Source organism: Lepidochelys olivacea (assembly GCF_965140295.1).
Source record: "Lepidochelys olivacea isolate rLepOli2 genome assembly, chromosome: 4".
In the NCBI taxonomy this organism is placed as follows: domain Eukaryota; kingdom Metazoa; phylum Chordata; order Testudines; family Cheloniidae; genus Lepidochelys; species Lepidochelys olivacea.
The window spans coordinates 104,853,533-104,877,609 of NC_140414.1; the positions used below are offsets into that span (position 1 = coordinate 104,853,533).

General features: G+C 41.0%; 1 protein-coding gene across 4 annotated transcripts in view; it reads right to left on the reverse strand.

Moving 5' to 3' along the window:
• The window catches only part of KLHL5 (kelch like family member 5), a 94,262-nt gene that overhangs the window by 66,537 nt on the left and 3,648 nt on the right, over positions 1–24,077 (reverse strand). For 3 of the 4 annotated variants that reach the window (XM_084626961.1, XM_084626963.1, XM_084626962.1), the window contains exon 2: positions 16,739–16,822. The gene's annotated coding sequence lies outside the window, so the exon portion shown is untranslated. Of the gene's footprint in view, positions 1–15,874; positions 15,977–16,738; positions 16,823–24,077 lie in introns of those variants that run through there. The other variant, XM_084626964.1, reaches the window with a different exon arrangement.

Sequence of the window (24,077 nt, forward strand, 5' to 3'; positions counted from 1 at the left end):
AGATCAGAACAATTACCTCCTGAGTTGCATATGATACTCCTATTAGTACACTCAAAATATTTGCCTTTTTCTCAACTGCCTAACATTGTTGACTCATTCCATTTATGATCACTATAACCCCCAGTTCCTTCCAGGCAGTATTACTAGTATGCTTAGTCAGTTATTCTTCATTTTGTATTTGTTCATTTGATTTTTCCTCCCTAAGTGCAGTACCTTGTGCTTGTCTTTACTGAATTTTATCTTTTTGATTTCAGACCAATTCTCCAATTTATCAAGGTCATTTTGAATTCTAATCCTGTGCTCCAAAGTGTTTGCAACCCCTTTTTATTGCTGCATTTCCAAAATAGCTTTTGGAAAACCAAATACCATTATTTGTTATTTTTACTTGGACTAAACTATTTCAGATGATAGAAACTCTCCTCTGTTCACTAAAGTGATCCCTATTTTTTACTCTCAGACACTAGAAGTCTAAAATATGTTAAGTGTTAGCATATAAATCACCTGGTCCAAGTGTCTCTGAAAAAATATTAATTTTCACTTACAATACTATCAAAAAATTTTTAAGGAAGCTTTGATTCTATGGCCAAGTTGTCTACCACTGGCAGACATCTCAAAGTGACAAACATTTAGGAAGAAATTAATTCCTGGCACACACCACTTTCTTACAGCAATATCGGATCAAACGTATTTTCGGGAAAAAAATGTGACAAATTCCTTGGACAATCCCTCAGAGAAAGTGCTTAAGGATTGAGATATACTGCTTTTTCTCACCAGCTCTCCTGCGTGACACAAAAATCTGGATATCAAAAGGACATGATCCCTCAATCTAATCTAATCCTTCCAGCCATTTTGTCCTCCTTGAACCAGAAGATATTTTTCCAAAAACTCAAATGGTCAAATCTGTTGTTTTAGGAAATTTTATGCCTTAAGAATTAATCTTTGAGAAAACTAAACATTTTCCTCTCTCTGTAGACCAATTCCACCTCAGACAAACCATTCTCAATACTATACAAAAAGAAAATATAATTGAGAGATTTCCCATTTTCCTTCTTAGCCTTTATGCCCGTGAAATAAAATAATAAGCATAGTCAGACACAGAGGTCATAATTCCAATAGAACCTTAGATAATTATCCCGTAATTCAGGTTTTTTGTAATTCCTATAAAGTGGATTCTATCCTCCTTCAAGCTATATGTGTGACACAAAACAAAGATCAGAAGACACTACATGACTCAGTCAAGAAATTGACTCATTTGATCTTTCTACACTGCACATATTTCAAGAATCTAGCCTTCTCTTTCCCATCAGACCTGGCCAACTTTGTTCTCACGTCCTCTAATTAAACAGAAATATTGGCAACTCACATCACGTCTTTTGACATAAATTATCCTCTTGGGTTGTTCAGATCGAAGTGATTTTCCCAACAGGAAAAGAGGACATTACTTGGATGTTGTCCTATCAAAAGTGTACTTAAAAAGAAACTTCTCTCCACATTTTTCAGTAACTGCACCAGCAGCAATTCATAAGTAACAAAAACCAAGCCAAAAACTTCCTTGGTTTTATCTCTAGGTCCTATCCATTTGGGAATTATCTGAACTAATAATTCTCCAGTTCCAATGTCTAAAAATCAAGTTTAGCCCTCTTCCAGTATTTTTCTCAAGAAGTATCCTCCCAGTATCCACAGCTCTTATTCATTTTGGCATTATCTAGTGAGAAATATAGTACCCCTAAATGCTACAATTCCTTTTCCTGAAGAATTGGCACCAATTTAATTTTCTGATAGTTCTTTCAAAGTACACAGCAATGCCATTGAGGCCCTGTTTCACAAGACTCCCAAAAGCATTTTCCCATTACACGTGCAGAGTCACAACTGAATAATGGTGGCATACATGAACTTCCAGATAGGAACTAAGAACAAAAACCTAAACCACAAGCACCAAAATTCTTGCATTCCTGGAGAAGCAAGGCCTGTCTACCAAGATAACATACACGCAGAGCAAGATAAACCTCAAAGCGGACTGGCTCGGCCTCCAGAAGAAAGTGAGAGCTGAATCAGGATGAAACGATAGGACAAAGGTCTAACATCCAATTTTCTCTTTTGTCACAGATGGTAAGTCTGACAGTCCAATACAAGATTAACTACTATCTTAACCTTCTTAAATCTAACTTTTTGTGTAGTATTTTAAAATGGTTTATAACTATTTACTAATTTATCTTCCCCTCACCATTCACTACCCTGTTTCACACACATACAGATCCTAGGGTCGCTCTTTAAAATGCTTCATCTAATTTTATTAAAAGGTATATAATATATTGAGAATACTTATGAAGTGAAGAACTAGTTGGATTTTCACTGAAATGCATTTACTGTATTTTCAACTATAGTTCTCTGGCCAAAATTCAGTCAACTACTTATGCAAAAATGCAACTGAAATTTAAATTAGCTAGTTGAAGGAAATAAACCACTGATTAACTAAATTTAAATTGTGGATTTATGACAGTGTGGGAAGATCAAATGATAATTACCAAAGCTTTATTATACTGTATCTGCTTGGGAATCTTAATAGATTCTCTTTCTTTTTTTTTTTCCTAGAAGAATACTTCAAGGCTTAAAATTCCATGCGTCTTCTTAGTGAAAAGCTTGCTGAGCCTTATCAGGTTTAGGCTAATAGAAATAAGAAGAAAGATTTAATATACAAAATACTTCTGATTTCATATTGTAATTATAACCAGAGATTGCATAGGTTTGTTACTACAATGACATTCAACACCTATGATTTTTTTTTGCTGTTTTTAGACATATTTTAGTTTTTAAGTTGAGTCAAAATTTATTTAGATCAAATTAGATGTAAACAATGTAGAAGGCATTATTCAACACAAAGCTATAATACTAGGTAGCTTAATTATATGAAAGTTAGCATAAAACGATGACTCCAATAATGGCTATGCTAACTTTGACCATGAACAACAAAATGCTTTCTTGTGAGTTCCCTCCCACTTCCCTCCACCACTGCACACGCATGTGCACACTCTTGCTTTGTCACTCAACCTTGCTGATATCTTTGTGTTCTGTACAGTTTAGATTTTAAGCTTCCGTGGACTTGGATCATGTCTTATTGCATCTATGCAGTTATGTACACCTACAGTATTAAATAATATAAGCCAGATACAATGAATAAATATGTTCCTAAACTGTTTTATAGGTAATAGTTAATTTTAGTCTTGATAAGAAGAAAACCTAACATTCAAGAACATTCAAGAACAAGAGGAGCGAGAGACTTTGCTTATACTACACAATCTGTCTGCTACTAACAAATATAAGAATGGTGTGCAGGTTTTTATAATGTGGGCTATTGTCCACTACCAATAAGAACAATTAACAGTTTAAACTTAAAACTAGACTGATTAATGCATATGCTATTTCAACCTTTCAAATGATAGTGAAGTCTGAATACATCTCATATCTTGAGATTGCTTGCTACTGCAAGAACTCATACATAATGCTTTTCTCATCTGCTTTCTGATTACTGTATTATTGATGATCCCATACATCTATATCCTCTCTCCCTGTAAAAGCTGATCAAAATGCCAGCAAATATTGAGAATTTAATGGCAATGCCACTAAGTTTCTACATACATAAAGTACAATCAAGATTCATAGCATTATGAATTTTGAAGTATTTCTTATTTCAGTATTGTTCACATTTTAAATGTTACACCTGTGTATATCTAACATGTCCTATAAATTTGTTTAAAGTGTTGTCACTCTGCCAAATGGGACAAACTCCTGCAACTTCATACTGAATCACATCAGGTCTGCTATACTTGCATTGTGCTGTAGTATTGTGGAGAGGCCGGGGTGGGGAGAAAGGAGAGATGGGGATGGATGGAACATTAGGGAAAGGGAAAACTTTCAAGGACAATCTCAAAAAGGCTTTAATTTTAAGGTAGCTCTGTGATAAATCAAGTGGGGGGAGCTCCCTTTTATGGGCACCCAGCCAGCCAGTTAGCTATAAAGTCCCTCTTGGTGGCTGCTTGCTTTACCTGTAAAGGGTTAAAAAATCCCCAGGTAAAGAAAAGGGAGTGGGCACCTGACCAAAAGAACCAAAGGAAAGGCTAGAACTTTCTAAAATGGGAAAAATGCTTTCCCTTTGTCTCTCCCTTGTTTTCTCTGGGCTGCAGGAACACGGAGGAGCAATGCTATAAGCAGGAATGCGGTGTAAGGTTTGAACCCAGTATGAAAAATTATATTCCATACCTAGAAGGAATCATTGGGACAGGGAATGTTTAGATAGACATGATCAGGTTTATTTCTTTATTTTGACTGGTGGATCTCCTCTGTGCTAACCCCAGATACTTTTGTTTGCTTGTAACCTTCAAGCTGTACCCCCAAGAAAGCTATTTTGGGTGCTTAGGTTTTGCTCCTTTAAAATCTAGCAAAAGCCTAAGTTCCAAATGTATTTCCTTTCTTTTTGTTTTTAATAAAATTTACCTTTTTTAAGAACAGAATTGTATTTTTGGTGTCTTAAGAGGTTTGTACATATGTTGTTTAATTAGCTGGTGGCAACAGATCATTTCCTTTGTTTTCTTTCTCAGCTCTACCCCGGAAGGTACCCCACAGGGAAGAACTCCCAAGTGCTCCTTCCTGGGTTCAAGGGTCTTTTTTGCATTTGGGTGGTGGCAGCGTTTACTAAGCCAGAGTCAGAGAAAAGATGTAACCTTGGGAGTGTAATACAAGCCTGGAATGGCAAGCATTAATTTTTAAAATCCTAGCGGGCCAACACCTTCTGCACTCAAAGTGCCAGAGTGGGGATTCAGCCTTGACAAGCTCTCTTCTTACTTAAAGATTAGTTGTCCATTGCACAGGAGTCTAGTGGGCTGCCAAGAGACAAAAAACCTTTAGTTTTTTGATAGTGGTGGGAAGGGAGTAGGGAGTGGAGGGAAGTCATGGAAAGCAATATTCAAAATCCTTCTGTTTTCTCCTCCTACCCTTCATTGCTCTCTCCCCGCTTTCTCTGAAAGGACTCTCTTCCATCTATACTCAGAGAAGAAGAATGCATGATCAAAAGTGAAACAGGTTATGCATAAAGCAGGCAGCAAGAAGAACTTCATATTGGATTTCAATATTTAGCAAGGCTCCAAGTGCAGAATTATTTACACATGGGAATGTGACTGTCAATACTAGACCATGAGCATGAAGGAAGTGCATAACCACAGGAGGATTATAATAAACCACACACACATGGAAAACCCTATGTAGAACAGATAGAACAAAGAGAATCAATTTTTTTGGCCAATAAATCTTGGCAGTGAACCTATAAAACATACATTTGTAAATCTATTAATTTAGGTTTCCTTGTGCAAGTTTTGGCATCATTTAGAGGCCAGAGCAGGACTATTCCCATCATCTGTTTTGTTCTATGATTGTTAGTATTTTTGCCACACCCAAACCCAACTTTCTGAAGGAAAAATGGTTCCCTCCAGTTTAAAGCTTGCTTTGTTTATGAGGAGTTGCTAAGTAGGCCACGCTTTTCTTACTTATGAACAACCAGGAGTACAGTTAATTAAAAAATATTTTATGCTGCATTATTTAAAAATAATAGGAGAAAATGCAAGTGTTTGAAAAGCTGCTCAGAAAACCAAAAATTTGAACTTTACAACTTGAAGTTTTCAGTTTTGGTAAGCCTCTGTATGGATTTCTTTTCCCCTAGAGCTTTCCCCCCACCCACTCCAATGGCAATTTCCTAGTGCTACTAAAGCTGATTCACAGTCACTCTTAGTTTAGTCAATGTTACCTTTTTCTGGTACTACTGTGATGAGCTGATGATTTTTCAGGTGATGCTGTCATAAGCTGACAGGTGAAATTCTCCAACATATATCCTGTTTGACAGGAGCAGTGAGCCTCAAAGAGTTCTTGAGGAGAAAATATCCACATGGAATAAGAATACTACGAGCTGTAGTAACTACATGTAAAGACTTCAAAATCTGGGAAGAGGTAACATATTCCACTTTCTATACAATATTTCCAAGTTGGGCTGCTCTTCTATTATAAATTCTGTTTTAGCTGATTGTGCAAGAGGAAGTTTTCATATATTCTACCAAATACCTTGGATCTGCCATTAAATGAAAGCAGCCTCTGCAGTAAGCGTGTTACCACACAGGCACTTACTAGGCAACAAACTTGCGGATACCACAAAAGATGCCCTAGCAATCAACCAGAGGGCTGTTTACAAGCATAAAGAAGCCCAAATGGGATCACACACATGATGACTAAGCTAGCATCTAACTGAAAAGGCAAATTCCCTGGACTCTATTTATTTTTATTTAATTTAGGGATGATCAGTGCAATCTTCTTGGCTATGTGAGTAAACAATATTGGCTTTTTAGGACTTATCTACACTTAATCATAGAATCATAGACTTTAAGGTCAGAAGGGACCATTATGATAGTCTAGTCTGAAACTTCTGCACAACGCAGGCCACAGAATCTCACCCACCCACTCCTGTAACAAATCTCTAACCTATGTCTGAGCTACTGAAGTCCTCAAATTGTAGTTTAAAGACTTCAAGGTGCAGAGAATCCTCCAGCAAGTGACCTGGGCCCCATGCTGCAGAGGAAGACGAAAAACCCCCAGGGCCTCTGCCAGTCTGCCCTGGAGGAAAATTCCTTTCTGACCCCAAATATAGCGATCAGCTAAAGCCTGAGCATGTGGGCAAGACTCACCAGCCAGCCACCCAGGAAAGAATTCTCTGTAGTAACTCAGATCCCACCCCATCTAACATACCATCACAGGCCACTGGGCACATCTATTGCTAATAATTGAAGATCAATTAATTGCCAAAATTAGGCTATCCCATCTTATCATCCCTTAAAACACTTAATACACTACAGTGGGACTGCTGCACCATGCAATGGCCCTGCCATAGCACTCAGTGTAGACACTACCTACACCAAACAGGAGGGATTTTCCATTCGCCATAAATAATCCACCTCCCAGAGAGGCAGCAGCTAGGTTGACAGAAGAATTTTTCCATCAACCTAGCACTGGCTACAGGGGGACTTAGGTCGACTTAACAACGCCACTCAGGGTTCTGGATTTTTCACACCCCTGACTGACATTAAACTGACCTATTTTTTTAGTGTAGACCAGACCTTGATGTCCAATAGAAGTAAAGAACAAAAATGTAGCATTTAGGAATACTGCATTGCCCACTAAATAATGCCAACATGAATAAGAGTTGCAGATATTGGGAGGATACTATTTGAGAAAAATATTGCAAGAGGACTAAACTTGAAAAAGTAGTTTCTCAGGGAAACAATATTAAAAGGCATAATTGCAAATTATTCCGATGCTAAGGAAATATAGGAAGAATAGTAAGAGGGCATTACGGCTCTGTAGTGAGGTGGAGTGGCCTCCCTCCAGACTTCAGAGCAAGGAACCACTACCCTCCCCCGGTGGGCAGAGCCAGATCCGCTCCACCTACTTGCCAGAAATACCAGAGCAGGACAGGAAGTATAAAGAGAAGGCCCTGCAGCTCAGTTGAGTGGGAACCACAGAAGGAGACAGACCTCTCCAGCCTGCTACCAACCGCTGCAAATGAGCCCACACTGCATAGCACCCTGCCTCCGGAAGAGACCGACCCCGGAGAAGAGTTGCCAGGACTGCCGTCAGCAGTATACCCTGAGGAGACAGAGGACCCTTGGACCACGGAGCCCCCTCTCCAAACTGTGGTAGGAAGTAGCCTGAGGAAACAGACTTTAGTCCAGTTTTGTTGCAAGAACAGGGGTCAGTGTGTTGCAACTAGAATCCCTGCTGACCCGGCAGAACACTCCGCCATTGTTAGGGCCGTGGGCTGGGAACTAGTGGAATTGGGTGGAACCAGGTCCCCTTACCTTCCGTGCCATCAACCCCACCCCTGGCCATTGCACCCCTAGGCCAGAAGGCCTGTGCTTGGCTTGTGGCTCCCACCTCTCCCCAGTCAGGAGATGGTGAGCCTAGTGTGTGTGCTGGCTGCCTCAGCCGGGAGGCTTAGACTAAAGCCAGCTCCCTGCTCTGCCCTGCCCAAAGGTAGGGTGACCAGGTGTCTGGTTTTTGACCAGAACACACAGTCGAAAAGGGACCCTTACAACTCCGGTCAGCACCACCGACCGGGCTGTTAAAAGTCCAGTCGGTGGTGCTGCAGGGCTAAGGCAGGCTAGTCCCTACCTATCTTGGCACCATGCTCCGCCCCAGAAGCGGCCAGCAGTTCCAGCTCCTAGGCAAAGGAGCCACGGGGCTCTGTGCGCTGCCCCCGCCCCAAGCACTAGCTCTGCACAGCCAATGGGAGCTGGGGGGCAGTGCCTGCGGGGGGGGGGGCAGTGCACGGAGCCTCCTCTCCCCCTGCCTAGGGGTCAGACCTGCTGGCCACTTCCAGGGAGCAGCATGATGCCAGGACAGGCAGGCAGCCTGCCTTAGCCCCACTGCGCTGCTGACTGGGAGCTGCCAAAGGTAAGCTCATGTCCCAAACCCAGAGACCCCTCTGGCACCCCAAACCCCTCATCTCCACCCCCAGCCCAGAGCCCGCACGCCCATCCCAAGCCCTCACCCCCCCACACCCCAAACCCCAGTCCCAGCCAAAGAGCCCCCTCCCACTTTCTCAATCCCTCCCCTGCAGCCTGGAGCCCCCTCCTTCACCCCAAGCCCCTCATCCCAGGCCCCACCCCAGAGCTTACACCCCCAGATGGAGACCTCCCTCACCCCAACTCCCTGCCCAGCCCAGAGCACCCTCCTGCACCCTGAACCCCTCATTTCTGGCCCCATCCCTGAGCCCGCACCCCCAGTTAGAGCCCTCACCCACTCCCACACACCAACTCCCTGTCCCAGCCCAGTGAAAGTGACTGAGGGTGGGGGAGAGTGAGCCACTGAGGGAGGGGGAATGTAGTAAGAAGGGGCGGGGCCTCAGGGAAGGGGTGGGGCAGCAGGCGGGGCCTTGGGGAAGGGGCGGGGCCAGAGTGCTTGGTTTTGTGCAATTAGAAAGTTGGCAACTCTACCCAAAGGGCAAGAGCCCTAGACTGTGTGTGTGTGTGTGTGTTCTGGCTGCCTTAGCCAGGAGGCTTAGACTAAAGCCTTCGCCCTGCTCTGCCCTGCCAAAAGGGCCAGGGTCCTAGACTGTGTGTGTGCTCACTGATTTAGGCTAAAGCATGCTCCCTGTTCTATCCCGCCCAAACGGGCAGAGCCACAGACTGTTAATTACTGCCAGCCCCAGCCAGGAGGCTCAGGGCTAACAGACTGCTCACTGCTTGGCCCCACCCAAGAGGGCTAGAGCATCAAACTGTTACTGCTTGTTTGCCTCTGCTAGTGGCTATAGAACTATAGACGTCTTACTGCTCAGCCCTGCCAGTGGGACCCAAGCTAGAGTGCCGTTGCCTGACACAGCGAGGTGGAGGCAACCCTCCCCACTTGAGAGAGAGGGACCACTACAGGCTCCTTCAGGAGCTCTTTAATGATATGAAAATTTTAAAAAACCTACTGTCAAAGTTTGACTCAGACTCACAATTTATCAGACCACTCTGTTTTATTAGCAAAGCTGCTCTGCTAATACATTTAGAAGTGAGCCCCCCGAGTGGGGCTTGTGTCTCTTAATTTATACAGTTTTTGGAGGACAAGTTACAGAGAAGTTACAGACAAAAGAAGAAAAAAGATTTTAGTCACCACCCTTCGAGATCCCTGAGACCAGTCACGTATCTTCAATTACCTGCCACCCTTAATCTCCTTTAACAGCTTCCAGTTAACTTAACTAATTGCCCTTCACACCTTCCATTCTGATGCCTGCTTCTTAGACGTGCTGGCTCTATCTTAATTGCTTCTCATTCAAAAGCTAACTGTCCCTACCAGTGCTCCCTCAGATTCTTTGTAACATGTTTTGGCATGCCCTCTCATATACAATGTATCCAGCATGTCCCCTTATACAACGCTATACTTATACAACGTTATACTTCCACACTACAAAAAGTGGAAAATTGGATGAATTGCTAAGAAGGGGTACAAAAGAATAGAACAAGCATGTAGCAACAAAATCAGAAAGGCTGAAGCACAAAATGAGCTACACCTAGCAAAGGACAATAAGAGGAGGCTCTTTAAATACATTAGGACCAACAGAAAGACCAAGGGAAATGTATGTCCTCTACTTAGCAGAGAACGAGAGCTAATAACTGATGACAAGAAGACTGAGGTTGTAATGCCTATTTTGCTTCAGACTTCACAAAAAAGGTCAGTCGTGACCAGTCATTTAACACAATATTAACCACAACAGGGAAGGAATGCAAGCCAACATAGGGAAATAACAGCTTAATGAATATTTAGATTAGTGAGATGTATTCAAGTCAGCACACCCTGATGAAATGCATCCTAGGGTACTTAAGGAATCAGCTGAAGAAATCTCGGAACCAGTAGCAATTATTTTTGAGAATTCAGAGAGGATGGGTAAAATCACAGAGGACCGGAGAAGGGCAAACATAATGCCTATCTTTAAAAAGGGGAACAAAGAGGATCCAGGGAATGATAGACCAGTCAGCCTAACTTTGATATCTGGAAAGGTACTAGAACAAATTATTAAACAATAAATTTGTAAGCATCCAGAGGATATTAGGGTTATAAGGAAGAGTCAGCATAGGTTTGTCAAAAACAAATCATGCCAAACCAACCTAATTTCCTTCTTTGACAGAGTTATTGGCCCAATGGATGGGGGGAACCATTAGATGTGATGTATCTTGATTTTAATAAGGCTTTTGATACAGTCTCACATGACAATCTCATAAGCAAACCAGGAAAAAACAGTCTAGATTAAATTACTGTATGGTGGGTGCACAACTGGTTGCAAGACGGCACTCAAAGAGTAGTTATAAGTGCTTTGTTGTCAAACTGGGAGAGCATATTTAGTGGGGTCCCGCAAGGGTCAGTCCCAAGTCTGATACTATTCAATATTTTCATTAATGACTTGGATAATGAAGTGCAGTAAGCTTATAAAATTTGCAGATGACACCAAACTGGGAGGGATTGCAAGCACTCTGGAGGACAGGACTGAAATTCAAAATGACCTTGACAAATTAAAGAATTGATCTGAAATCAATAAGAAGAAGTTCAGTAAAGACAATTGCAAAGTACTACATTTATGAAGAAAAAAATCAAATGCACAACTACAAAATCCTGCTTAAAAGAATTTGGGGGTTATAGTCGATCACAAACTGAATGAGTCAACAATGTGATGAAGTTGGAAAAAAGGCCAATATCATTCTGGGGTGTATTAACAGGAGTGTCATATGTAAGACCCGAGAGATAATGGTCTCACTGTACTCAGCACTAGTGAAGCCTCATCTGGAGTACTATGTTCAATTCTGGGCGCCACAGTTTAGGAAATATGTGGACAAAGTGGAAAGAGTCCAGAGGAGAACAATAAAAATGATAAAAGGTTAAGAAAACCTGATGTGTGAGCGAAGGTTAAAGAAACTGGACATATTTAGTCTTGAGAAAAGACCTAGTAATAGTCTTCACGTTTGTTAAAGGCTGTTACAAAGAAGACGGTGAACAATTTTTCTCCATGTCCACTGAAGGCAGGACAAGAAGTAATTTGCTTAATTTGCAACAAGGGAGATTCGGGTTAGATTTTAGGAAAAACTTTCTAACTATTAAGCTCTGGAATAGGCTTCCAAGGGAGGTTGTGGAATCCCCTCCTGTGATTGTTGTTGCCTGGGGAGGACCACACTGAGATTGCTCAATCAGGGCAAACTGAAAAGAATGATGCAGATGATCCCCAAAACTGGTGGTTATTCTAGTAATTAGATTCACCAATCCAGAAATAAAACAGCTTCTGCAATAAACTGGTTACCCCAAAGCCAAAAACAGTTCCCTTAAAGCAATCCAGCCTTGTGCTCCCACCCAGAAAGCTAAGTCAAATATGAGGAGGATTACTGAAAGTCTTGTTCATCAGAAAGTTCTACCAACCCCAGGGGATTGGACACATTACCCACCAGGTCACTCAGTATTTCAGATATTACCCAAATATATGCTTTCAGCCAATTCTTATTAACTAAACTAAGATTTATTTAAAAAGAAAAAAGAGAAAGTATTGTGGTTAAAAGATCATTATACATAAAGATATGAATAAAGTCTTAGGTCAGCTTCATACAAGCAATAGTGAGCTACTGAGTAGCAAAAGTTCTTTCCAGAATCAGTTCATCAGGCTATAGTCCAAATATGCAGTCCATATATAGACTTTGTTCTAATTCTTCTATGAGAATCATAGAATCATAGAATATCAGGGTTGGAAGGGACCCCAGAAGGTCATCTAGTCCAACCCCCTGCTCGAAGCAGGACCAATTCCCAGTTAAATCATCCCAGCCAGGGCTTTGTCAAGCCTGACCTTAAAAACCTCTAAGGAAGGAGATTCTACCACCTCCCTAGGTAACGCATTCCAGTGTTTCACCACCCTCAAAGTGAAAAAGTTTTTCCTAATATCCAATCTAATATCCTAATCCTAATATCCAATCTAAACCTCCCCCACTGCAACTTGAGACCATTACTCCTCGTTCTGTCATCTGCTACCATTGAGAACAGTCTAGAGCCATCCTCTTTGGAACCTCCTTTCAGGTAGTTGAAAGCAGCTATCAAATCCCCCCTCATTCTTCTCTTCTGCAGACTAATCAGCAGGGTAATCCAAACTGGAGCTGGAGACCTCAGTTTTGAGACTCAAGCTTCTCCTAACCAAGCTTAAGCAGATCTAAGATACAGGACTGCGACCCTAGCATTCTTTTATAGATCTGTGGAAGTCTATTGATAGCCTCTTGATAGCAGGTATTCTTTGGGTGAAGAATAGTGGCTTTGAAGTAAAACCTATTTTCTATGTATACACAGGTACTTAGCTGCATTCATCTGCATAAGATAATATCCTTTAATCAGTTCCTAGACAGTTTACTAAACTTCAAAGAGAAATACAGTCAATGATGTTATTAAACCCAAGTTTAATCTAAATGTTAATATTCCCTTTTGATCTCTGAATCAACAGAATATAGTAACAGACAGGAACCGTCTGGTTACATTAACCACCTCTAACAAGATATGGGTAAACACAGACAAATACAATCACTATTTTCTTCTAATTCTCTAACAGTACAAGTCTACATTTCAAAGCTCTAGTCTATCTAACATGGCTTTGTTAGTTATTTATAAGGAATGGCCCTAATTTGTCTTTAAAAGGTAGAATTTGGGTCATTGGGTCAAGTTGCTTACCCCTTTCTGGCTCAGTGTCACACCACATCCACATCCACATCACTGGAGGTTTTAAAAACAGATTGGAAAACACTTGTCAGGGATGATCTAGGTTCACTTGGTCCTGTCTCAGCGCAGGGGGCTGGACCTGATGACCTCTCAAGGTCCCTTCCAGCCCTACATTTCTCTGATTCTAAGAATTCTTGTGAAGCGTGACTGCAGATGCCAATGAATTCTTCAATGGACACAAAACATACGCAAAGTAAGCTTGGTCAAATCTAGACCTTTCTGGGTGGTCATCTGCATTTCTAGCCTTTTACCATCTCGAAAAATAAATGCAGATAAGCTGCATTTGCCACATAAAAGACACTGCAGTTGATTCATCACCTTGTGATAATCAGCTATTCGCTGAGTAAATGACTCAATGAACACAGAATTTCCTCTTCAACTTGTATCTTATCAGATTCCTTATCCTGAGGAGTGTATCAGAAACTCAGAGTGTTCAACCTTTTCATCAACTTCATACACCATTAAATAGATATGCAAAAAAAAATTCAAAATCTTCAATGACACAATGAGTTACATTATATAGCCATGGCTAGATTCATCCAAAGTTAATCTGCAAGCTTCAGTCGGCCTCTTTTTATTAGGCAGTCCACTGTAGCCTTTGGCACTAGATTCTAAAATATTTAAAAGCTTGTTTCTTAACACCTCTCTTTCCTTGTTTCAATCTTGCCTTATTATTGAGGGATCAAACATATCCATATGTTTGTAATGCTCTCTCTTTGAAGAGTAGTTCTTTACATTGCCGGTATTGGTGTCTACACTGCACCTGGGAGTGAGCTTCCCAGCCTAGGTAGACAGACTCTCGCTAAAAAGAGCAGTGTGAACATTGTGGCTCAGGCGAGTTCAGAGCCCAAGCTGCAGCCTGAGCCCCAACATATTTTTAGCACGCTAGCACAGGTCTGTCTTCCTGGGCTGAGAGGCTCACTCCCAACTGCTGTGCAGCTCACTCCCAGCTGCTGTGCAGACATACCTTATGGGGTGTGTGAGAGACACAAGAAACAAAAGAGGTAAAGGAGAAGGAGGATGAACAAGGAAAGAGTTGGTTCTATGACCATTCCAGCTGACAAAGAGAGGGACTGACAATTATAATCTGAAATATTCAGATGTATCAATACACATGTGCCTCAATAGTTTTACTGCTTTGAATGATTCTGTGGCTCAGAAGGCATACCACTCAAATTTCTATGTTGAAATTGTTTGAGTGTAATATGCTCCACCACCACCCGCCGCCCCCAAAAAGTCAAAATTATGTTTTCCTAGAATTATATAAGTAGTAATAAAGACAGTGGAACAATTTACATTTACTGTATAAAATGTGCACTGCTATTGATAACATGACAGAAGTTAAAACAAACACAGAGAAGGACCTGTTTCTGTAGTAATATCACAACATGAATGAGTTTTAGACAATATTGGAAAACTGATTTTCCCCTCAATATTTCTTTATCAAAGAACCAACATTGAAAATGGTTCTATTGTTCAAGCAAGTAGCAGCTGATCAATTTCCATTTTTAATACAAATAAGAAATCTTAATTTAATTGGAGATAACCCCTCAGTTTTTATTGCAACAATTCACTTTACAGTGACTTCAAACAAGACTAGATTCCTGCTTATATTAATGTTTTCAGTATTCTTTTACCACCTTGCTTTGTGCAGATGTCAAAGCTATGCTTTTTGAAAGTTACTTTAGCTTTCATCCAAAACAAAAAAGAAGAGACTCGTAAGCTAAAACCTGTCAGTATTACTTCAGTAATGAGATTCAACTGAGCTGTTAGTTCCTCTTCAACATAACCATTCCTCTCAGTGCAACAATTGCATTTACTGATTCAGTATTAAAATATTTTGTTCTGTTTTTCCCACCCCTGATTAAACAGCTTCTCATTTAATGCTTGTTTACAAATTAAAATAGCTTTTTCTGTATTTTAAAAAGAATAAAAACACTTTATAGCAGTACAGGTATTTTTATATGAACCATGTTTTGAAGGAGAGAGCAAAGGAGATAAAGCCATACAAGACTATGTTCCAAATAACATTAAGGCTCTGAAATCCATAAAAGTAAATTCAGTTCAAACTGTTCAAGTGTTCCTCACTTACTGAGGGGATCTGACAATGTGTGGCACAACAAAAAAGGAAGGGATGGAATTTCAGTCTAACTTTGAAACTACTATTCTTTTGTGAGCTAGTCAACTCCATAACATTTGTAACATTCTGTACCTTGGGGGGGCACCCTATAACCCCCATATTCCTCATTTATATTATATTATATATATATATATATAAAAAAATGGGATCTTACATATAAAGCATGCCTTGTAAGGCATCAGGGGAAAGGTTATGATCTGTTAAAAGTCATTTCTCTATCCATATATGTATACCATTAATGCATATGCAATTATGAGAACTGTGTTTTATGGTTGTCACTAAAACATGCTGTAAGTTGGGGAATCAGCCAGATATTAGCTCCCCAGAGGCAACAGCAAGGTATGTAACCAACACCCACGCAGGGTGTCAATCAACCCATCAACCATCATTGTCCAGCAAGGAAGCTACAACGCCGTGACTCACCTGCATGAGGCCACACCAGGGGAATTTGCTCAACCTTGCCTGGAGACTCAGCAATGCCCACCCAGACATGCTTGGACTTGTGTTTTCCAAGCACATGGACTGAAGGTATAAAACAGACACCGTGGCCACGTGCTGGGTTGTTCTCCTTCGCCCACCTACACTGCAAGCAACAAGGACACTCTGAAGACTCCAACTGAGCGGACTGACCCAGATTTCAAGGGTGAAATCTGTGTACTATGAACTGCAATATCCCCAGAGGGCGGGGGGTGAGAAAAATTGCTTAATCTAGATGTTTCCCAGTCTAATAGGGTTGAGAGTTTAGATTGCGTGCTTATATTTTCTTTTCTTTTGGTAACTAACTCTGACTTTTTGCCTATCACTTAATATCACTTAAAATCCACCTTTTATAGTCAATACATTTGTTTTACTGTTTATCTTTACCTGTGAGTTTGTATGAAGTGTGTAGCAAATGTGCTCATGTTTGCAAAGGCTGGTGTATATCCACTTTCCACTGATGAGGTGGTGAACCAATTAATAAATTTGCACTGCTCATCTTGAGCAGTGCAAGACAGTGTATTCCTGGGGTGCAGTGCTGGGAGCTGGGGGGGATTGGGCTGGTGCCTTTCTCTATGTGATTCATGAGTGGCTCTGGATTCATGCAATCTAGCTGGGTGTGGGGCTCCACATGCGGTTGTGCTGAGTGATAAGAGCACCTGGAGGGGGTTGCTGCTGGTCACTAGCAAGGCTGGAGAGAGTTAAAGGGGCACAGTGGTCCCACAGTCCCAGGCTGCATCCCGGGGGAATCCTTCACAACGTTATTTGAGCACAGTTTGATGTTATAATAAAAAGATGTATAATAATTACCTATACTGTTTCTCTAGATGTTCATAGAGCCCTGTAGTTCCATTTGTTCTCCTCCTTCAAAATGTTCCAGGTAGATGAGAGAACCTAAAGGAGGAAAAACGCACATTAAAATAATTAATAAAAAAGTGAATGGTTGAAAAAACTGGACATAGGACTGTACCCACAACTAGCATGTGAAACTAACAGGTACCGTGGGCAAGTCTCAAAATACTCAAAATAGAATAAATTTAGTTCAATGAGAAATGTACTTAGTTTTCATCCCATGACAGCTGGTGTTGGAAAAGTGTTTTAAAAGAGCCAAGGTCAGAATTTTAGCATTTACATTATCAAAGGAATCTTTCTCTTAAAAGAGAGAGAGAAAAGGTCGTCAGGACCACCAGTGTTCTCCCCTGTTGTCTTTTAGAATCCACTGGCTCATATGCCCATGCTGATGCTGTTCAAAGAAGCATCAACCGAAGCCTTCAGCCATTGCTATCACTGGTCTCCTATGGTACAAGTTCTTTGGCTACCTTAGAAAATGATACATGGCTTTAAGCAGGGCTCTGCTAAAATAATGTATTAAGTCACGTACTTGGGTACTTGCCTTGAAATGGCCTATGACAGCATTTCTCAAATGCTGCCACTGTGGCCGCATGTGGCCACCAAGAGCTTTTCTTGAGGCCACAGCCTCCTGACCTGTGATTGGGTGGGAGGGGGCAAAGCAGTGGCCCCTCCCTCTCCCTGGTGCTCCTGGATGCACGGCCTTAGTGTTGGTTGCTGGGGCCACCAGCAGGGACTGGGCCCTGCCCACTTCTGGAGACACCTGGGGCACAGCAGGCAGCCAGTGAGTTCCCCACGTTCCCAGGTGCGGTGAGGCTCATGCCACTGGGCTCCAGCTGCATGGCAGCAGGCCCCATCCTCTGGACATGGGGCTTCAGGCTCCAGCCTCCCCCACCCACCCCCATTGCCCCTGGCCTAACTGCCTCCCCCGATCTCCCATCCAGGGCTTAATTTGTCCCCAGGCTTGCAGGGCTGCTTAAATCTGCTGTGAAAAGTAGTACTTGTGTGTTTCTTAATATCACTTTTCACCACAGACATACTAACTAGCAATAAATAAATTACAATGATTTGGATGTGTGTATGTGCATATTTATTTGTTTTTCCTAAAGCTAATTAAGGATTTTCGGGGAAAGTGTGAGAGTGGCCACCAGCAAAAGTTGGTGGCCACACTCTGAGGCCACCAAATAATTTGTCCTGAGAACCCCTGGCCTAGGAGCATGATGCTTCAGTTCTGGGCTAACTAACTGTCAGACACACTGGAGGATTCAAAATTGTTTTAGGTGGTTCTGCAGGACCCAAGAACACTAAGCAACAATTGTGAACCTGATCTTTGCCCTTTCCCTAACCACGCACGAGTAAAGACCATCAAAAGACCACAGTCTAGGCATACCTTTAAATCACTGGGGAGAAAACAACATATGTAGTAACAAATTGCATTGATGGTATACAGAGCAAAAAGCAGGAGGAGGAAATTACAATGAGGGGAGTAACAGGGCCTGAATCCAATTTGGGTCAACATCCATAGCACGGTTACTCCTCAAGAGATAAGACACACCTGAAAGGGGACTAGAGAAAGCTCAGAATCACCTTGATATAGATGTACTAAAGGTACAGTGAAGACCTTTTTGAGTCTCAGTGCACATACACATTAAACACATTTGATTGTGTTTAAATATGATTAAATAGCCCACTAGGGTTTAAAACCATGACAAACTGACATAGGGCTGAATATGGCTTTCCTTATCTATGCTGACCTCAAAGTCATGGTCACTGGAATAAAAGACATTCCCCTCTTGTGGGGACCCAGAGCTCAGGCTCCAGTCCGAGCCCAAACATCTACACAGAAATTTGATAGCACCATATCCTGAGGCCTGCAAACCCGTCATCTGACCTAGGCTAGCTGCAGGCATTTAATTGCTATGTAGACATACCCTAAGGAATTTACAGAAAAATGGATAAATAAATGAGGTGCTCCCATGTTGACAAACATTGGTTCAAGATAAAACAGTCAGAAGCCCTGATGGTTCCCCAGAATTTCCTTATCAGATTAAAGTAAGTAAGGCACTGAACTCTGAATACAATAGAACAGTCTAGCACCCTCTTCAGGTTCTCCAGTGACTCATATCTTTGAAATCAAAGAGTTCTTGCCTAGTTGTGTGCTTGAAGCAAAAGATCCAAGAGTGGAAAATAAGAGACTACTTTATTTGGAGAAGCTATTTTTCTTACTCTTCTGAGGCCTGCTATGAAGACAATTCAGTAGGATACACAATACCTGTAATCACAGAATCATAGAAATGTAGGACTGGAAGGGGCCTCAATAGGTCATCTACTCAGTCCCCTGCACTCAACGCAAGACTAAGGAATAACTAAGACCATTCCTCAGAGGCATTTGTCTAATCTGTTCTTAAAAATCTGCAGTGACAGAGATTCTACAACTTCCCTAGGCAATTTATTCCAGTGCTTAATCACCCTGACAGTTAGGAAGTTTTTCCTACTGTCCAACCTAAACCTCCCTTGCTGCAGTTTAAGTCCATTGCTTCCTGTCCTATACTCAGAAGTTAAGAACAATTTTTTATCCTCCTCCTTGCAACAAACTTTTAGGTACCTGAAAACTATTATGTTCCCCTCTTAATCATCTCTTCTCCAGACTAAACAAACCCATTTTTTTCAATCTTTCCTCATGCTTCATGTTTTCTAGATCTTGAATCATTTTTGTTGCTCTCCTCTGGACTTTCTCTAATTTGTTCACATCTTTGCCGAAATATAGCGCCCAGAACTGGTGCCTACTTTTAAATGAGCTGCATGTGTGAGGAAAAGTACATTAATAATTAAGTTTTAATCTCATTTGAACTCATTTTCAAACTCATACACAAAATACACACATTTTTGCACATGCCTGACTTGTGTGCATACACTGCCCGATTCAACACCACAAATTAGGATTTACCTGCACAGAATTTTAGGTGTTTATATAGCCCTCATCACCATAGCAGCTGAGTGCTTCACAATGATTAACAGATTTTATCTTCAACATCGTAGTGAGGTAGGTATGTATTATCCTAATTTTACAGATGGAAATCTGAAGCACGGGGTAGCTTGAGTGACGTGCCCAAAGTCATACAGGAAATCTGTAACTGAGCCAGGACCTGAATTCAGGTCTACTGAGTCCAAGTTCGGTGTTTTCACCACAAGACTATCCTTCCTCCCAAAAGTGAAAATGAGTCAGACATGCCCAAAAGAGTGTATGCACAGGGTTTGATATGGGCTGCCTAGTTTAATAATAAAATATTATTATCAAATTGCTATATATCTAATGTTAAATTATGGTGGGATTTTTTAAAATGCTCAGTGTTGATTTAACTCTGCTACCATTGGAGTCAATAGTAAAGCTCCTATTGAAGTCAAAGGAAGCAGAGTTAGACCACTGACGAGCACTTTTAAAGAGATTACCCTTAAACTATTATCTGTATACAATATGAACACTTTCCAAAACCAGTTAAGAAATAAAAGAAAAGGAGGACTTGTGGCACCTTAGAGACTAACCGATTTATTAGAGCATAAGCTTTCGTGAGCTACAGCTCACTTAGCTCACGAAAGCTTATGCTCTAATAAATCGGTTAGTCTCTAAGGTGCCACAAGTCCTCCTTTTCTTTTTGCGAATACAGACTAACACGGCTGCTACTCTGAAACCAGTTAAGAAATAAGTAACTGAATGATAGAGCTATAATTCCATGAAGGAGCTCTGAGTTACATCAAACCATGAGAGCGAAGCTCAAATCTGGCTATGGAATTATAGCTCCATAATTAAAAGTGGGCTTGTTTTCCATTCTACAATATATTACACACACCCCAGGATGACAGATCTGTGCACTGTAGACAAGGACTGTCCGCTGTCCTTTCCCTTGCTGTTGCCACTCCTGTCCTCTCAAAGGTCTGTTTTGGGGTTTGTTTTTTCAGGATAGCATTCCCTCCCACTCCAGTACCTTATCCTTCATAGTGTGGCTCTTGCCTCCCACTCCAATGAAAGCTTCATGGAGTGACTCTCATTGTGATTGCCTTTTCCCTGCCAGCTCTGACAACGATTTGGGGGGCAGGGAAAGGCAATTACCAGCAATTAGTTTAAATTTAGTTCACAGATGTAACATCAGATCTGTGAAATTGAAGATTTTGGAAGACAGGCTGCAGGATGCTTAATACTGCAGTCCACGTATTACAGGACAGTTCTGCACACCTAACAATCCCACAATTTTATCCATGAATAAAAGTTCTGGTTCTCCTCTCCTTGCAGCTTCTGTATTCCAAGAACAACTCACTGGTTCATTTAGTCTGGTATCTTACCTCTGGCAATGATGTGCTTGACTGAAAGAACGGTGATTATTTAAAAATCCTATTTGAAAATTTTGTGCTTATTATAGTTATTGAGTAACACCCAAGATTAATACAAGTGAAAGTAGCTAGCAAAATAAATCTATTTTTTACAGTTTATTTTCTTTGTGCATTTGACAGCACTTTGCATGTATTCACCTCTAGTTTCCCATTGTACAATGACTTATGGACTAGTTTTGCCAAGGTTCAATTGAGTAAAGTTACTCACGTGTTTGAGTAGTTCCATTGTCTTTACTTGACATTATCTGTAACTTTTGAACCTAGGCAGTGCAATTCTTATTCATGTGTGTCTAACTCTGAAAAAATGTGTCTATTACCCTTCAGCGTCAATATTAAAAAAGAAAATTGATGTGACCCTAGTAAAACTATAGACTTTCAGTTTGTACGTTGTTTTTTAAACCTCATGCGGGAATGCAGAACTAAATGATGATAAACTATCCAGTAAATTGCAAGAGAAGAAAAAAATTATTTAATTCTTAACAAATGCATTTTAAAGCCCCCCCGAGATGAATTATTTTCTTCATATGCCAAAGGGAGAACAAGTGTTCATGGAAACATCATGAGTCTGCAGTTTCTGCAGATGTTCTACTGTGACGGCTTTTTAGCTTGATAATCAGTATCTTTAATATATTAATGTTCATAAAATGAAAAATTTAACTAAACTTTATCCTTTGAGATCGATGAAGCACATATGATTCTAATTTGTTCTGGTCCCCATACTGTACCCATCACCATGGTATCCAATGGTCTAATAATATATCTTCTAGTCAAACTTGCAAGTCTTTGCATATAATTTTCCGAATTAAATCAAAAGGGGCAAAATTAAATTATATATGCTAGTAAATGTCACATTTCATTGACTATTCATTGAAGCCCTGGGCTCTAGCTTACCTGAAAGTGTTCTCTGTGTGACAAAGAAGCTTAATTTGAGTTGATTCTATGAATTTTCTAATGAAGCAGGCCATAAGATTTTAACTTGTTACAAAAATATAACTCTTCAACATAACAAAACAACCTATTTTAGTTTTCTTTAAGCAAGCTTAGGAATCAAACTGCAACAACATACATATGTAAGCAAGACTACATTCCCATCTTATGTACAAGAAAGTTAATTGTAGCAATGTGTAAATTATATGTCAAAGAAAAAAAGATTAAAATATATTTGATTATGATATGCTGACAACTGGAAATACTGCTCCTCAAAAATGCTGCTCCCCAAAAAACATAGGCTTTCCCTAAGTTTAAAAGTAAACGCACAAGGTAAATCATAAGATTAACCAGAGGTTCAGTAAGTAGTTAAGATCCTGCTGTAATCCACGCATCATTATCCACTTCCATAAAACACCAAGCAGAATTTTAAAAACCAACCTAAACTGTAATTATCAGTATTTAGATGTGGGCCCAGATCCTCAAAGGTATTTAGGTGCCTATCTACCTCTTTAGAAAACCACGTCCACCTCTTGAGGCACCAATGACATTTTGAAAATCATCACTCAGCAGCTGCCTACCCTGCTAGGCACCCAAGTTTTCGCAGGGTAGCATTTGCAAAGCTACCAATGCTTTGATGCTACCCCACAGCTAACAAGCAGCTTTAAGCCCTATCTCAAGCTGAAGCCCCAGAGCAGAATTCTCAAGCTAGCTAGGGGGAACACCAGTCTCGCTAGTGGGGGCCCAATCCTGCAGGCATGCTCTGAGCACACTTAAGACCTGACACACCTCACAGCAGGAGGGCCAGATACAGAGCAACAATAGATGAAAGGGGAGCAGCACAGCACCTGTATAAAAGACAGGTGGGGACACAGGGAAAGAGGGTGAGAGCGAGAGATGTGTTGACTGTGAGCAGGAAAGAGCAAGAGAGAAAAAAAACAGTTTCATCTGATAGGACATGGCCTATCAAGGCATCTAAGACAGGTCAGCCATTTAACTATAAGAGAAAGTTTGTGGATGAGGATTCCAAGAGGACAGAGGTACCTTCTTGGGGCCATCAGCTAGGTGCACTAGGTCAGCTATTTAGGCATCTAAGCTCCTCTCCTTAGTGTTTCACTCCCAACTAGCTTAGGGGTCTCTCCAATGAGCTGCTGGCTTTGGAGGATCCCTTTCTTAGGCAGCCAATTCTCCCCATGCATTGTACAGGGAGCCTGGGCACCTAATTTAGGCTGAGGATGCCACTAAGTAGCAGGCCACCAAGGATATGTCTACACTGCGAAAACATAGAAACAAAATAAATCAGAGCAGAAAATCTCAGAGCCTGGGTCTACAGACTCGGGCTTGTATTGCTTTTGCTACGGAGCTAAAAACAGCCATGCAGACATTTTGACTCGGGCTGGGAGTGGGCTGCGAAGAGCACGAGGTGGAATGTCTACACGACTAATTTTAGCGCCATCGTATGACCTCAAGGTGGACTGACAGAAGGTTTATATAGTTTAAAGACTGCCTCCCATTCACTGTTAGCATAGTCAGGTCTCAAAGGTCAGCATTTTGTTTGATATACCACATGGAACAGATGGGATTTAGAGAAAAAGAGAAGCATTTCTTGCAGCAACTACAAGGAGGTAGAAGAGTCTGTTGTTCCCCTGTCCAAATTGCCTATAGTGAGGAAGAGAAGTAGCATCTACCCACACAAGGAACTCTGTGAAAAGCAGAGAAACTGATCGAAAGGATTGTAGGATGTGGTGTTAGAAGAAAAGCACAGTAATTTTGGGTGACAGGAGGTAAGAGAAGGAAAACCACTCATCTATATTAATTATGAATCTTCAAAGTTACTTTGAAATTAACAGCTTCTTTGCAATGGATGGTAATGTGCCTTGCTATTTTAAAATAGAATATTCTTAGGGTATATTCCAATCTCGCCTGTCAGTGTTTGTGAGACAATGATGGTTAAGTGGATGTCTATTCTCAGACCAATAATCACACA